General features: G+C 50.8%; 1 protein-coding gene across 1 annotated transcript in view; it reads right to left on the bottom strand.

Annotated features, from left to right (window-relative positions):
• Positions 1–12,580, bottom strand: part of MYT1L (myelin transcription factor 1 like) — a 296,223-nt gene that overhangs the window by 249,713 nt on the left and 33,930 nt on the right. Inside the window, exon 2 of the mRNA XM_072938278.1 lies at positions 81–176. The gene's annotated coding sequence lies outside the window, so the exon portion shown is untranslated. The remainder of the gene's footprint in view (positions 1–80; positions 177–12,580) is intronic.

Genomic DNA, 12,580 nt, shown 5'->3' with positions numbered 1-12,580 from the left:
GGAGGGCGTGCCAGTGGACGTTGGGGGCTTGGGGCGAGAGGACCCTTGTCCTCAGCCCCCAGGGAGCGGACGGCAGGTACCTGAAATCAGTCGCCCGGGGTTGCTCTTTGGAGCCGACTTTCTCCCTCAGTCGGTCAGCGTTCCGAGATGCCCACTGGACGTGGCTTCACCATTTTCTGAAGGACAAGAAGATAACACAGCACGTAAGTACCTGGGTGGGGGAGGACAGGAACCCGCTTCTCTGTGAGCTTACACTTCCAGCGGGGACTTAGCTGTACAAACAGGCAACTCCTCCCCAAGGAATGTGTACATGGTTTTACTCAGAAACACGGATAGGAAGGGTCAGAACGGACAAGTAGAATGTGCTTTTACATGTTTGGTTAAGTTACTTTGAAATCCAAGATATCTAACAAGTTTAAATACATGTCTAGGTTTGAAGGTAAAACGAAGTGCACTTAATATTTATATTAATCAACTGCCACCAATTTGTAAGATCACTGCCTTCTTTAACACTTTGATGCAATTATGAAACAACTTGGTAAGTCTGGAATACTTTAGATGTGTAACTATTTCCTAGAAATAACGTGATTTCATTCATAACAAAATACAGTCTGTTGATGACAAGGGTGTTTCTAAATGCCAGCTCACTTCTATTTTAGGAGAACAACGAGAGACAATTTCTATATTAATGTCAATTTGGAATTTATCAGCATTCTATCAAGGCTTCTGCACGATTGTCTCAGTATTAGGAACTACTGACTAAAAGAACCAAGGTTATTTCAGAATAATCCTACTGTCAAGGAGAGAATGTATTTTGTTCAAGAAAAAAATGCTGGGTTGGTTTTTTTTTTCTTAAGTCGTATGAGCTGCTTATATATTCTGGAGATCAAGCCTTTGTTGGTTTCATTTGCAAATATTTTCTCCCATTCTGTAGGTTGTTTTTTTGTTTTACTTATGGTTTCCTTTGCTGTGCACAAGCTTGTAAGTTTAATTAGGTCCATTTGTTTATTCTTGTTTTTATTTCTATTGCTTGGGTAGACTGCCCTAGGAGAACACCGCTGAGATGTATGTGAGATAATGTTTTGCCTAAGTTTTCTTCTAGGAGGTTTATTGTATCTTGTCTTATGTTTAAGTCTTTGATCCATTTTGAGTTTATTTTTGTGTATGGTGTAAGGGAGTGTTCTAGCTCCATTGATTTGGGCAGAAGACCTAAACAAGCAATTCTCCAAGGAAGACATACAAATGATCAATAGGAACATGAAAAAATGTTTAGTAGCACTCATTATCAGAGAAAAGCAAATCAAAACTATGATGAGGTATCACCTCACACTAGTCAGAATGGCCGTCATTCAAAAGTCAACAAATGACAAATGCTGGAGAGGCTGTGGAGAAAGGGGAACCCTCCTACACTGCTGGTGGGAATGCAGTTTGGTGCAGCCACTATGGAAAACAGTGTGGAGATTCCTCAAAAGACTAGGAATAGACTTATCGTATGACCCAGGAATCCCGCTCCTGGGCATATATCCAGAAGCAACCCTTCTTCAAAATGACACCTGCACCCCAATGTTCATAGCAGCACTATGTACAGTAGCCAAGACATGGAAACAGCCTAAATGTCCGTCAGCGGATGACTGGATAAAGAAGAGGTGGTATATTTATACAATGGAATACTACTCAGCCATAAAAACCGACAACATAACACCATTTGCAGCAACATGGATGCTCCTGGAGAATGTCATTCTAAGTGAAGTAAGCCAGAAAGAGAAATAAAAATACCATATGAGGTCGTACAAATGTGGAATATAAAAAAAAAAAAGAAAGAAAAAGACAAATGAACATAAATACAAAACAGAAACAGACTCATAGACATAGAATACAAACTTGTGGTTGCCAAGGGGGATGTGGGGTGGGAAGGGACAGATTGGGAGTTCAAAATTTGTAGATACTGACAGGCATAAGTAGAATAGATAAACAAGACTATACTGTACAGCACAGAGAAATATATACAAGATCTTGTGGTCGCTCACAGTGAAAAAGAATGCAACAATGAATATATGTATGTTCATGTAAAACTGAAAAATTGTGCTCTACACTGGAAATTGACACAACATTGTAAACTGACTGTAACTCAATAAAATAAAATTATAAATAAATAAATAAATAAGCCCAATTACCCCCCAAAGGAAAAAAATTGATCATACACAAATACATAAATAAATACAGGATGAAAATCTTGGGGAAAGAAAAAGAAAGAAAGGCTGAACCAGAGCATCGGGCAGTGGAGAGAGCCGGGTGTCTCAGCTGCCGAAGCTCTTGTTTCTGGAGCAAACCTCCAGGTCCAGAGACGCTCATTAAACCGAGCCTCAGCAGAGGAAGTGTTAATGGGCAGCAGTGAAGTGTGTCAGCAGAGGAAGAGACCCCGAGGGGCTCCATGTGGCACGGACAACCACAGCCCCCATTACTGTAAATCCTCTAAAAGACTCCACCCCCGCTTCCTGCAAGGAACCTCGAAGTAGAGGAAACACTCAGGCTGCTTTGCAAGCGGGATTTGAAGTAAGACAGCACACCGCTTCCTATGAAACACACAGGCAGCCTATGAAATGCAACCGTAACAGATTTTATTACTTTCCCTAAGAAGATCCAAACACATAAAGAACGGAACAATTCAAAAAGTACACACACGGAGCTAGAAAGGTTTTACATTTACCCCGAAAAATCAAGTTTGAAAAGTAGCATGAGAATGGGTACACTTTTTGTGTATCTGCATCTAGGATCGCTCATTTGGAGTTACTTTGTAGCTTTTTTTCATTGAAGTCGAGTTGGTCCACCATGTTGTGTTAGTTTCTAGTGTACAGCACAGTGATCCAGTCACACATCTATGTTCTTTTTCATCGCAGGTTATCTCAAGCTATTGACTATAGTTTCCTGTGCTGTACAGTAGGACCCTGGTATCTATTTCGTATATAGCAGTTTTTATCTGCTAGTTCCAAATTTTAATCTATTATGCTTTCAACAAAAATTACGATTTATGGTTTCATTTAGAGCAGAACACAGCCACTGAGACTGAAAAGTCCTGAGGACAGCATGTTTTGTGGCCATTTTCTGTCTGCCAATACTCAACACGCACACACACGGACACACACACGCTCACATGCATACGCACACGTGCTGGAAACTCTTCTCAGCCCTGGGGATTCTCTTGCGGACAGTGTGGTTTGGAAACTTAACTCTTACGTGACAGAGGAAATGTCCCCACTCATCCTCACGTCAGGCTCGGCTCCCACAAACCGTCTAGACTCAGAGTGGGATGACACCACTGCCTTCCACAGCCTTGGTCCCACACTCTGACCCCCCGCGCTTGGAGTCAGAGCCCAGCCCTTGCGAGACGGAGGCGTGTGCGCACCCCCCGAGGGTGCCAGCCTGGAGCTACGGCTGGTGAAGGTGGCGTCACTGCATCGGCCCCCGTTGTTTTAGCCCTGAAACCCGACCTTGCTTTCTCCTCCAGATTCTGTTAAGGAGGTTACGTACAGACTTGACATGATTGATTTCGAAATCGTAATATAGTGGCTTAAAACCAAAACTACTCTTTTCTCGAACTATTATTAAACACATGGGCTCCCAAGTTCATGCATTATTACTAGATTAGTGAGACCCTCCCTAGGCAGCACTGGTGGGAACATTTTTGGGGTCATGAGCCTCTCTGAAGTTCAGTTCTCTGACAATGATGGGGCTGGACTACAAATGTGAGATACTTCCTTTAGCTCCCAATACCAAAAAGCCGAGAGCGCCCAGTGCTGTGGCGCTGAGGGTGAGCTCCCTGCCAGTGGGTGGTGTGCACGGGCGGTGTGCACGGCAGTGTACACGGCGGTGTGCATGGGCAGTGTGCCCCACCACCTTGTGAACGCTCAGCTCTCCTCTGTGTTTGTTTATATGCCAGGTGTGCTTTTATTTTTTTTTAATTTTAGTTTTTATTGAAGTGTAGTTGATTTATGACATTAGTTTCAGGTGTACAGCCAAGTGATTCAGTTATACATATACACACACATGTATTTTCAGAATCTTCCATTAGAAGTTGTTACAAGAAATTGAATATCATTCCCTGTGCTACACAGTAGGTCCTTGTTTATTTATTTCATGTATAGTAGTGTGTCTATTAATCCCAAAGTCCTAGTTTATCTTTTCCCACCATTTTCCCTTTGGTAACCAGAATTTATTTTCTATGTCTGTGAATCTGTTTTTGGTTTGTAAATAGAATCTGTATAATTTTCTTTTAGATTCCACATATAAGTGATGTCATATGTTTGTCCTGTCTGACTTACTTCATTTAGAATGACCATCTCCAGGTCCATCCATGTTGCTGCAGATGGCATTATTTCATTCTTTTTTATGGCTGAGTAGTATTCCATTGTATAAATATACCACAGCTCCTTTATCTGGTCACTTGCTGGTGGACAGATTTAGGTGGCTTCCATGTCTTGTCTACTGTATATAGTGCTGCTGTAAACACTGGGGTGAACATATCTTTTCAAATTAGTTTTCTCTGGATGTATGCCCAGGACTGGGATTTCCGGATTGTATGGCAAGTCTATGTTTAGTTTTTTGAGGCATCTCCAGTTTTCCATAATGACCGCACCAAACTCCCTTCCCACCATCAGTGCAGGTAATGTGGGCTAAGTGACACTAGGAATTCCTCTACGAATGCCTTTTTTTCCCAGAAGGGCTCCTGGGGCCGGCAGGACCCCGCTGGAGACGGGGGCAGTGTCGTCTGTCTGCTCCACGCTCTGCCCCGCTGGCCCCGGGGCAGGAGGGCTGGCTCCTGGTGACCCGCCCGGCCCGCTTTGGCACGCGGAGCTGTGGACGTCACCTCCCCGCTGTCAGTGCTTTCCCGAGGGCCTTGCAGTCAGAGGGACTTCTGATTGACTAAACTCTGCTCAGAGGGCACCGGCATGCGCCCTCCCGGCAGCCTGAGTCACTGCTGTGGGCTCATCTGCCGGCGGCAGTGTTTCTGGCTTATTTTTTCCGCCCCTAAAAGTTCTCCGGGAGATTGGCTAAAAGATGAGAGATGTTTTGACAGTGCCTCTTCCTCAGACTTCTAACACTGAGCCCCGAGAGCCAGACAGCCCCGCCCCGCTCGGCTGGAAGGAGACCCTCCCTGGGGAGCTGACTGGGCGCCTCAGGTGGGCCTCCCGGACGGCATCCAAGGCCCCTGACCGGCCGTGCGGCTCTCTGCCCCCTGCCCCCGGGCTGTCTGGATGGGGAGATGCTCCTGAAGGTTTCTGCGCAGCTTGGCGGGCACCTCAGGGATGCACCATGGCGTGTCACAGCCCCCATGCTGGGGGGCCCGGCCCTCGCCCTCACCTGGTCTCCACCGGTGCCCCATGGGCAGCGTGGACGCCGGGTCCCCTGCTCAGAGACCAGGTAGGGATGACGCGTCGCGTGTCTGCAGGGGGTCCCCGTCCCTCTCTCCTGCTTCCCTAGAGAGGGCTTTCCCTGGTCCTTCAGGGCCCCTCCCCGCAAGCGAGCTTCGTCTCAGATCGTGCTCACGAGGGGATAACTGGGCTCCTGCTTGGCTGGGGAGCCGAGAAGACGTCCACTTCCGGTTTTTCAGAGTGAAGAGAAATGAGCCTTTCATGAGGCCGAGATGACAAGGAAGATGAAGAGGAAACGTGTACTAAGGGAAGAGGATGAGTGAGGACGCCTCAGAAGAAATGACCCAAGTCGGCAGAGAGGGTGCAGACGTTGAGGCCACTCTTCATTTTCCACACACACAGGTTTCTCGTGTGTGCGGCTCGCGTCTAACCCACACACGTTGCTCCGACGACTTCCATCGCCCAGAGGGCTGGGGTGCATTTCTGACAGTTAAGAAGGTCCGCTCTCCGCCCCGGACCCGGACTTCCCAGGCTCGCGTTCCTCCGAGATCTGCCGCGCGGTATCTCCCCGCAGAGCGCGGCCTTCAGCTGAACCTCTCGGCCAGGGGCCGTCGATCCCAGCCGCTTCCCGGGCAACGCGGAAGTGCCCCAGAAAACGCGGCTGCAGTCTGGGGCCTTTGCAGACAACACGTCGCCCGCGTGCTGCAGGCCGCAGCCTCCTCCTGTCGCTGGCCACCCCAAGCCTGGACCAAGAGCTACAGCGGGCAGTTCGTGGTTCTCAAAACTAACCATGTTCCCCACGGTGGCTTGCAGGGAGAGCTGGCAGGACCCCAACCAGGGGAGAGGACCTGGAGGCTGCAGCCTGCCACGGTGACGGGCAGGGGAGCCGACCCTGCCGGCTTGTGAGGAGCCGGGCAGTGTGATGAGCTTCAGACACGCAGGCTCCAGCCTGACCACCCCCGCTCCTGGTGTCCCCCAGGCACGTTTGGTCACGCAGGCTCCAGCCTGACCACCTCCGCTCCTGGTGTCCCCCAAACACGTTCTGGTCACGCAGGCTCCAGCCTGACCACCCCCGCTCCTGGTGTCCCCCAGGCACATTCGTTCACGCAGGCTCCAGCCTGACCACCCCCGCTCCTGGCGTCCCCCAGACACGTTCGGTCACGCAGGCTCCAGCCTAACCACCCCCACTCCTGGTGTCCCCCAGGCACGTTCTGGTCACGCAGGCTCCAGCCTGACCACCCCCGCTCCTGGTGTCCCCCAGGCACATTCGTTCACGCAGGCTCCAGCCTGACCACCCCCGCTCCTGGCGTCCCCCAGACACGTTCGGTCACGCAGGCTCCAGCCTAACCACCCCCACTCCTGGTGTCCCCCAGGCACGTTCTGGTCACGCAGGCTCCAGCCTGACCACCCCCGCTCCTGGTGTCCCCCAGGCACATTCGTTCACGCAGGCTCCAGCCTGACCACCCCCGCTCCTGGCGTCCCCCAGACACGTTCGGTCACGCAGGCTCCAGCCTAACCACCCCCACTCCTGGTGTCCCCCAGGCACGTTCTGGTCACGCAGGCTCCAGCCTGACCACCCCCGCTTCTGGTGTCCCCCAGGCACGTTCGTTCACGCAGGCTCCAGCCTGACCACCCCCGCTCCTGGTGTCCCCCAGGCACGTTCGGTCACGCAGGCTCCAGCCTGACCACCCCCGCTCCTGGTGTCCCCCAGGCACGTTCGGTCACGCAGGCTCCAGCCTGACCACCCCCGCTCCTGGTGTCCCCCAGACACGTTCCGGTCCCATGCACACAGAGATGCAGTTCGATGCTGTATTGTGTATAGTCAAAAATGAAAACCCATCGGTGGTGGACCGGTTAGATCACTGTCATAGACAACTGAGGCTGGCCTGTGTGTGTTGACGGGCCAGGGCCACCACAAGGCAGAGCAAAGTGATACAGGAGCTGTCTCAGAGCAGCAGGTGCGGCTCACCCCATCCACGCACAACAGTGCGAGTCAAGGGCCTGGTTACAGACTTTACGTTCCCACATGGACACATGTGGTACGTTCACATGTGGACACTGGTCACAGCATGGACGAGCATTCAGAGTGGGCACAGCCCCAATGGATAACAGGGATTATCTTCGGGAAAAGCAGTGGACTTTGAGGACTAAGAAGGACTTTCACCTTTTGACTTGAGTAATTCTGTTTAATGCTTTGCTGCCAAAGCAAACTGATACATTTTATGTAACCAAAAACTAGAAGAAAATGATAATTATTTCAGCAATTATGATTTTCAAAAGTTATGTATCAATTGCTGTAAAATGATGCACAGACTCAAGTTAAAAAATTATGCTTCCAAAGTCACACAGTAACTACAAGCAACTTGCACCCTCCGCAAACCCAGCCTGCTCGCCCCTCGCAGCACACATCTCTGGCTGTTTCTGCACCAATAAACAAGGCCACAAGCAAATCACATTTAGTCCAATTAGATCATTCTAGCCCATTAGGGGAATTCTTCCAGATTAAGCAAAATAATACAGAAAAGCAATTAAACACGGAGACAGTTAAAACAAAGGCCGTCAGGGCTGTGTCAGGAAGGAGGGGCTGCTCTGACCGCGGTGCCCGGGCCCCAGGGCGGGGCCAGGGGGACCCCTGCAGCCTCGGCCACCACGCAGGTCAGCTGCGAGCCTGAGGCCACTCGTGGGGACCGTGAATTTATCGCCAAAGGTACAACAGCTCTTGGCCTCACCGGACACAACTGAACGTAGCCTTGTTGATCACTTAGCCCCTCCATTTTCGGAAGGGACCCTGAAATCTATAAGCTGAGTTATCAGCCCAGAATTACATGGGAATAGTCGGGGGTCCAGGACAGGCCCCCACTTACAGAAACTGTCTTAGGGAAATCTAAGAATGTGTTTCTGTTAATCTTTATCAGCAATGCAGGCTTAGTGTTCAGGGCACCCGGACAAGCTGTTTGTGCGGCAGGTACGCAGGGACCAGCTCCACCACAGAGCAGGCTTCACATCCCTCAGTGTCACTTGTCAGGAGGCCTCGGGAGTGAATTCGGGAAACTGGGACCGAGCCCTCATGTGCACAGCCCCGCAGGCCGCTGGAGGATTTCGCCCCAGCACGGGTTACATCCGTCCCCCAAGGTTTTCAGGCTTGTGTCTGCTGCCCACCAGGGAAACTGGAGGTGGCACTGAAATCAAATCTACCCAAGAGGCCAAGCCCCCGTAACCCCCAGCCATGGGCTCCCAGACATCAGCCCACCTCGGCTTGTCTCCTCAGAACCCCCGGCTCCACATCCCAGTCACCCCCAGCTCCTCCTCCATCCTGCGCCTCCTCCCGCCGTGTGCAAAGATCCCTGACCTTGGCTTCCATCACGTCAGACCACTGCTCCGTCACAAGTCTGCTCGACAGCCACAACAGCTCTTGTCGTCATAGTGTCTGACACGCGTGTCCCAGCTCAAAGTCAGAAGCGCTTCACGCACAAACACGTAGATTCTGTCCATTTCTCAGGTGAGGACGGTGGACTTCAGTCAGCGAGAGCTGTTGTTCCTGTTATAAAAGACGGTATGTTCCCTGAAGGCAGGGATCCCGTCGTTCATCTGTGAATCACCAGCGGTCAGAAGAGAGGGGATTTGTGAAGCGAATGAATTTTAATGACAACAGAAATAAGTATAGACTGGGCTTGTGGTGACACCGGAGACAGTTACTATCCTGTGACCTCCTCATGTTTATACAGCAAGCACTCAGCACGTATTGCATACGCCTGAACCGTCTCCTGATCAGCTGGGAAAACACAAGCCATCTGTCTTAGTCTGAGCTGCTGTAACAAAACACCGTAAGGGGCGGGGAGGCTACCAACACCTGAGGCTTATTTCCCACGCCCCGGAGGCCGGAAGGCTGGGATCGGGGTGCAGCACTGGGTGAGGGCGTCTCTGACTTGCAGACTCTTCCCCGTGTCCTTGCGGGACGGAAGGGGCCGGGAGCTCTCTGGGGTCGCTCATCGGGGCACTTCAATCCCATTATAAAGGCTACATGCTCATGACCTCATCACCTTCCAAAGGTGATGCCATCACCTCGGGGGTTAGGATTTCAACCCGTGAACTGGGGCGGGGGGGAACAAAGCAACCACCTGTGTCCTGGAAGGCGTGGACGGAGCACAAACCCACCCGGACCTGCTGCCTGTCTCGGGAGTGAGCGCGTGTGTCAGGGAGATAACATGCTGCAGGCGTGTGCGCCCACTCGCCGTCGCCCTCCTCACTCCCGGTGTCTCCGTGGACTGAAGGACGCTATTAATTGCTCACTGAGCTCTGTAAAATGTGCCAGGGGTCCTGGGTAGAAGCCAGAACTGCAGCAGCATGCCCCTCTCAGGATGCACGCGAGTCACCGTCTGTCACAGGTTACGACTGTAGAGCGTGACTTACACACGTCGTTAGTTCGGGGGGAGGGTGTAGTTCACGTGGTAAAGCGCATGCTTAAAAATGCGTGGAGTCCTGAATTCAATCCTCAGTACCTCCTCTAAGAATAAATAAATAAACCTAATTACCTCCTCCCACCAAAAAATAGGAAGAAAAAAATAAATGGAAAAGAAATTTTAAAAATGAATAAATAAATACATCATCAGTTCAACCTGAACCACGGCTGCACGTTCCAGCTGGGAACTCTGACCTTGAGGGGCCGGCATCGTGCACCTCGCTCTTGACAGACGGCAGAGTGGACGTGCTGCGTCTTCCCAGAGGAGTGCCCAGGGCTGGGGGTGCTCCCCGGTCCCTGGAACTCACAGCCGCTCATCTGGGGACTGGGGAGGCGCGCACTGAGGAACGAGACTCCTTTTTTTTATAAATTTCAATTTAAAAATGTCTATGGATGTTATATCTTTGCTGAATAATTTCACTTTTTGGGGTAAGAGCAAAGAAGTGGAAAAGAAGGAAATGAGGAAGGCAGGAAGGAGAGAGGGGGGGAGGGAAGGAAACAATCTGAACAATATTGGTCGAGCTAAACACGTTCACATTTTGAAAACTTGGAGAACACTGCTGTTACCCACCTACAGGAGGACCCCATAAGTCACTGTGTTTTGATACCATCAAATATAAAATTACTAATAACGGTAAACAAAGCGATAGATACATTTGCAGAGGAAGCACACGTAAGTGCTCAAAAGACATGGCGAGTCGAGCACAGAACAGAAGCCGAGACAGTGAGAGCGAGCAGATGATGAAAGCGAGCAGCTTGCTGACGGAGGGCAGGAGGAAACGGGACTCCACCCCGCTGGTGTTTATTTTTACGAAAAGGCACGTTTGAAATTATTCATTTTTAAACGGAGAGTCTAGGTGGCAAAGTAGTATGTCTTTTAACTTAAAAAATTTGAAGTTGTCTGGAAGAATACTTTTACAAACAGGGAATCTCCAGACACTCCAATTTAGCCGACCTCCTGGGTGCAGACCCGGGCTCACCTCCTCCAGGCAGCGAGACACGGGGCTGCTGCCCGCACCCCACCCACCATGCAGATGTGAGCCGTGCCGGGACCGGGCCGCCCACCAGGCCCTGCGGGGCTTCCTCAGCCGCTGGCGGGAGGCTGGGCTCTCTCCTTGTGATGACATAGCCCACCCCTCCCCCGCAGCTGTGATCACAGGACTCCCAGCCTGACTCAGAGGGCAAGTCCTCACCACGCAGCCCCGCACCTGAGGTCCACGGGATGCCAGAGGGACCCGAGGGAGATGGCATGGCTCAGCACTGCAGTGAGAGGCCTAGCGACGGACACACGGGTCACAGCCTGCCTGTCACCACCTGGTGACTTTGCATTTTGTCATCTGTGAAATGGGAATGGTGCTGGTGATTGCATTTGCCTTAGAAGGGCCACAAGAAGGATCACGTGAGACAGCACAGCTGCAGCATTTAGGGGTCCCTGCCATCCAGTCAGCTTTCCCGGAAACTGTCTTACAGGCATCCAATAAGCATTTTGTATCCATTTCTGTCTCAGTCAGCTCAGGCCGCTGTGACAAAAATCCCACAGTGGGCTGAATGGCTGTCCTCTCGGTGGATCCGCATGCAGAGGGGAGCAGGAGGAAGCGAGTGCTCCTGTGTTGTTGTCAGGGCAGTAATCCCGACACAAGGGCCCCACCCTCCTGACCCCATCACCCCTCAAGGGCTCATCTCCAAATGCTACCACACAGGGGGTTGCAGTTTCAATAGATGCACTTGGGGGACATTCAGGCCATAGCAGTGGCCAGTGAGCATGTCACCCTTATAAGGCTCCTTATAAAACGTATGACTTCAGAAAATAATGATCGCAGAGGGACAGAAGGTGAGTTGGGGGGGGATTCGGGCATTTTGAACACGCAGAGTTTCTATCATACCCAGGAATTACTTCATTAAAATTTACTAGTTGTTCGGTTCTTTATGCCTTTTTAAAACTTCTTCGTATTTTAAAAGCTCTGTACAACGTGAATGACTCAGAATAAATTGTATTGTGTGCAAATGTATTCATGTGACTGGTGCCACCGTGGGAGGGATGAGCCAGGCCTCCCTGAACCTGAACCCCACTTTCCTTCCTGGAGAGGAATTTCCCATCAGCCTTTGAAGCCAAGGTAGCACAACGCCCGAGAAGTATGAATCCTGACGGACAGACGTGGGGCAAGTCCCGCGAGCCTGTCTGAGGGTCGCATTCACAGCTGGAGCCCCATCGCGCTCGTCACGGGACCTGCCCACCGCCCCCTCCCTTCCTCTTAGTCCTTGAGGAGCCTCAGGTCTCTCCTTTTCACATCTCACAGGACATTTGCATCAATATCACAGAAGCAAAATCTACAATGAACAGATTGCTATACAATTCTACAGGGAGCAATTAAACTCGTACATTCCAGTTCTGAGACACTGTAAACTTCCAGTTACAAGTTAGCATCAGTACCTGTAGCGCAAACGGACCTCCACCTCGCTCTTCACTAGTCGATAAAAAGATCTCCAACTCGAATGAGGTAAAGCCCGCCCACAGCAAAGACCTTTCCACCAAAACAACTTGGCAAAAACAGCCGTTCCGCCCGCATTTGAATGTCTAGGTGATTTACTTAAAATAATCCGAAACTACTCTGAGGGGAAGAACAGGCAGGTGCTAGTAAGGTGATTTGCTTCATTCTTCTATTGGCTCGTAGGTTAAATCCAACAGAAAAGCAGCCGCACAGAAGCAGCCAGCCTCCGTGGCTCTCACGGGAACAACGAGGAGGGCGTTCGC

This window comes from Vicugna pacos, chromosome 15, assembly GCF_048564905.1.
Source record: "Vicugna pacos chromosome 15, VicPac4, whole genome shotgun sequence".
Taxonomy (NCBI): Eukaryota; Metazoa; Chordata; class Mammalia; order Artiodactyla; family Camelidae; genus Vicugna; species Vicugna pacos.
This window is presented reverse-complemented; position numbering and strand designations above follow the sequence as displayed.